The sequence below is a fragment of the Danio aesculapii genome, chromosome 12 (genome assembly GCF_903798145.1).
Source record: "Danio aesculapii chromosome 12, fDanAes4.1, whole genome shotgun sequence".
In the NCBI taxonomy this organism is placed as follows: Eukaryota; Metazoa; Chordata; class Actinopteri; order Cypriniformes; family Danionidae; genus Danio; species Danio aesculapii.
The window spans coordinates 50,002,630-50,007,382 of NC_079446.1; positions in this window are offsets into that span (position 1 = coordinate 50,002,630).

Here is a 4,753-nt window from a genome sequence, read left to right on the forward strand (position 1 = left end):
TTAGAGATGAGTTATTAAAACTATTATGATTAGAAATGTGTTGAAGAAATCTGCTCTCTGTTAAACAGAAATTAGGGAAAAAATAAACAGGGGGGCTAATAATTCTGACTTCAACTGTATTTATTTATATTAATGTATCAAATGTATTAGATTAATATAAATAATGAACACATATTTTAATATTTATTAATACAGGTTTAAAATTCAACATAATATAAACCAATTTGCACAGCTAATTTCCCCAAGGACTTCAGAGACCTTAATAAAAAGATCTGATCCCCTAAATAACTCACAAAACCAGATTTAAAATAAAACAATCCCAATCTCATCAAGCCCCTTTAAAAAGAAAGAAAGATGATGCTGAATGTTTAATGTCGACTTTTTAATCTTTAGGGCTACAGAAGATCCTCTGCTGACTCTATAAAACAGTTCAACAAGTGTGTTTCTTTCCTCTGATACGTCTGAACATCTCATCGAGCACTTTAATGGCAAACAGAAGCGCTGCACTTCTTTTGATCTGTGTCTGCGAGGATTATGAATAATTCACAACTCAACAAGAGCAGAAAAACGCAAGAAGTACACGCAGAGCTGAAGCTGGAAGAGGATTATGACTGGAGAAAAAACACCATCGGCTTCCTGTCTGCTAAACAGATCGACAACAAACAACAACACACACATCAGCCACGAGACACCGCAGGAGAAAATACACAACATATATTCTGACTGATAAACAAACTGAGTCTGACAGGATGAGGGTGATGATGATGATGATGATGTCACTCTGACAATAGAACAACAAACGATACATTGTTTCAAAAGTCTTCTAAACATTGGAACAGTCATTCCAGAGAATGCTGCATTCTGATTGGCTGATGGTCAGTCTATGTGTTTGGCTATTGTCAGATAAAAGCACAGCTAAATTAGTTCAGGCAGGTTTTGAACGCATTACAGCTACATATCACTCCGCTGAATGATTAGAGTTATTTCACAGCTACAACAGTCAAATACTTGATTCTGATTGGCTGATGATCACTCTTAGAGGTTTGGTTATTGTCAGATAAGCGCTCAGCTAAAGTAGTTCCGGTAGGTTTTGAGCGCATTACAGCTACATATCACTCCGCTGAATGATTAAAGTTATTTCACAGCTACAACAGTCAAATACTTGATTCTGATTGGCTAATGAGCACTCCCAGAGGTTTGGTTATTGTCAGATAAAAGCACAGCTAAAGTAGTTCCGGCATGTTTGAGCGCATTACAGCTCCGTATCACTCCGCTGAATGCTACAACAGTCAGAAATCACATCAGAACACAACAGAAGGCTTTGGGGGAGATGAGGAAGAAACTAGTGCCACACACAGGAGACGTTTGAGGACAAACACCTTACTTATAAACTCTCAACATACAACAGCCTGAAATTTCAATCAATATTTCAGCATGTAGTATACAGGCCAGATTAATAAGTTTAATTGAGCTTATTAACCAATTAAATCTTCATTATTTAGCGATGTTATGACAAATCTGAATATTCTTAAAAAGCTTTACATGGGTTTAAATAATAAATATTTATTCGCAATAATTAATATCAATACCATGCATGTTCATTATCACGATATATTGAATTATTAAACATCAGCATGTCTAGTGTAAATGGTATCATGTATTTCAAGCAGTAAGTGATGCAGGGTTTTGGATGCTGCAGGTGTTTCCATGGTAACGTGAGCACTATGACTTACAGCTCACTTACAAGCTTCAGAAATAATCCTGAACACATTCGACAAAAGCCTGTGCAATGTTATGATAATCTTCACAAAAACACTACAGTGATGTAAAAATCCTCAGATAAGTATTAATATACACAGGTATAAACATGATATAAAACGTAGGCTTTGTTTTCATTGATTTTGAAGAGTAATGTGAGAGATTTGGGGATATCACTCCGCTGAATGACTAGAGTTATTTCACAGCCACAACAGTCAATTACTTGATTCTGATTGGCTGGTGGTCACTCTCAGGGGTTTGGTTAATGTCAGATAAGCGCACAGCTAAAGTAGTTCCGGCAGGTTTTGAGCGCATTACAGCTACATATCACTCCGCTGAATGATTAGAGCTCTGTATCACTCCGCTGAATGATTAGAGTTATTTCACAGCTACAACAGTCAAATACTTGATTCTGATTGGCTGATGGTCACTCTCAGCGGTTTGGTTATTGTCAGATAAAAGCACAGCTAAAGTAGTTCCGGCAGGTTTAGATAACAATAATAAAGGATGATCAGTTACTTACTTTCATCAGAACTCTGCGGAGCTTCCAGTGTACGGATATAATCATCCTGAGGAGAAACAACACACACAGAAATCATCACATATCACACACACACACACACACGAGATGCAAAATATAACAAATTATGGACTAGAAAAAAGTTAACATTTACTACACACACACACACACACACACACACACACACACACACACACACACACACACACACACACACACACACACACACACACACACACACACACACACACGAGATGCAAAATATAACAAATTATGGACTAGAAAAAAAGTCAACATTTACTACACACACACACACACACACACACACACACACACACACACACACACACACACACACACAATCTTAAAGTTACATTACTCACACGCACTCATAATCATACACACATATACTTTACCCCTCAGACACATACAAACACACTGTCTCGCTCTGACAAAAAACCACACACATGCTCTCTCTCTCACACACACACACAAACAGATACACACACATACACGAAACACACAGATACAAACCTCCACCTCCTTCATCAGCGAGAGGCCAGCAGAGAAACAGACATGGAAAAAAAGAGAGAGAGAAAAGAGGGATACATTCATGAACTGCTGAAAGAGTGCAGCGCCATGCTTCAGTCATTCATTCATTTTCTTTTTAGCTTAGTCCCTTTATTAATCCGGGGTCGCCACAGCGGAATGAACCACCAACTTATCCAGCACGTTTTTACACATTCACACATACGGACAATTTAGCCTACCCAATTCCCCTATAGCTCATGTGTTTGGACTGTAGGGGAAACCAGAGCACCCGGAGGAAACCCAAGTGAATGCAGGGAGAACATGCAAACTCCACACAGAAACGCCAACTGAGTAGAGCAGGGGTTACCAATCTCGGTCCTGGAGGGCCAGTGTCCCTCCAGGGTTTAGCTCCAACTTGCCTCAAAACACCTGCCTGGGTGTTTCAAGTATACCCAGTAAGACCTTGATTAGCTTGTTCAGGTGTGTTTGATTAGGGTTGGAGCTAAAATCTGCAGGACACCGGCCCTCCAGGAACAAGTTTGGTGACCCCTGGAGTAGAGGCTCGAACCAGCGACCCATGACCTTCTTGCTGTTAGGCGACAGCACTACCTACTGCACCACTGCGTTGCCCGCCACGCTTCACTTTTGCTATTAATATGATGTGTGTAAATATGAGCTGAGGGATTTCCAGCAACACACACACACACACACACACACACACACACACACACACCTCTGAAAATCACTGCAGGTTAATGCTTTCACATAAATCAGAGAAATGATGCACTTTCAGCTTTGAAATGCAGAAATGAGCATCAGCTTTTGTACTGAACTCAAAATTAAATTAAATGATGAATTATTATAAACTTAGGGAATGCATAATTGAATGAATTAATAGATTAAATAATAAAAATTAATGAATAAATTAAAATAACAGAATAAAAACAAATGAAAAACAAATGAATGTATAAAGTAAATTTCAAAAAATGAAAAGTAATTGAAGTAAATAATAATAATGAACAAATACATTAATGAATAAATAAATAATAAAAATAAACACATTTACAAAAATAACAGAAAAGAAACAAAACTAAAGAATTAGCTAATCAAATCAATCCAAATTTGTTCATTAATAAATAAATAAATAAAAACTAACTATTTACTACTTAAATATTTACCTCTTACTCATTGAAACTCCAAACTCAAACAAAAATAATCATATTTTTACAAAATATTTACTCAAATTAAAACTAGTCAAATACTATTAATATGAGTTAATTATTAATATAATAAATCATACACACTGTGCAGTTTTTAACATTTTAATTATATTTTTCTCCTCAATCAGTAACAGTTTCAAATCAAAAAAAGCAACAAATGACTCAAATGAGTCTTCAATCAACAATAATTAACACTAAGAAACTAAAGATATCCTAAGTCTGGTTCAACACAACTAGTCAACATAATCCTCCACACTCCATCTAGCAACCTAAATGCAATGCGTTTTACTACAGTACAGATGTGTGTTTTCCTCATGCACAAAAGCTGGAGATGTGTTTGAGCAGTGAGCAGTGAACGTCATCAGCATATATATATATATATAATTGCAATCGGAATTATTAAACCACCTAACTCCCTTTGTTTTGTTTTTTTCGTTTTTAAATATTTCCCAAATTATGTTGAACAGAGCAAGAAAAATTTTCACTATATTTGCTATAATATTTTTTCTTCTGGAGAAAGTCTTATTTGTTTTATTTCGGCTAAAATAAAAAGCAGTTCTTAATTGTTTAAAACCCATTTTAAGGTCAATATTATTAGCCCCTTTAAGCTAATTTTCCCAATAGTCTACAGAACAAACCATCGTTAAGCAATAAGTTACCCTAACCTGCCTAGTTAACCTAATTAACCTAGTTAAGCCTTTAAATGTGACTTTAATCTGAATAC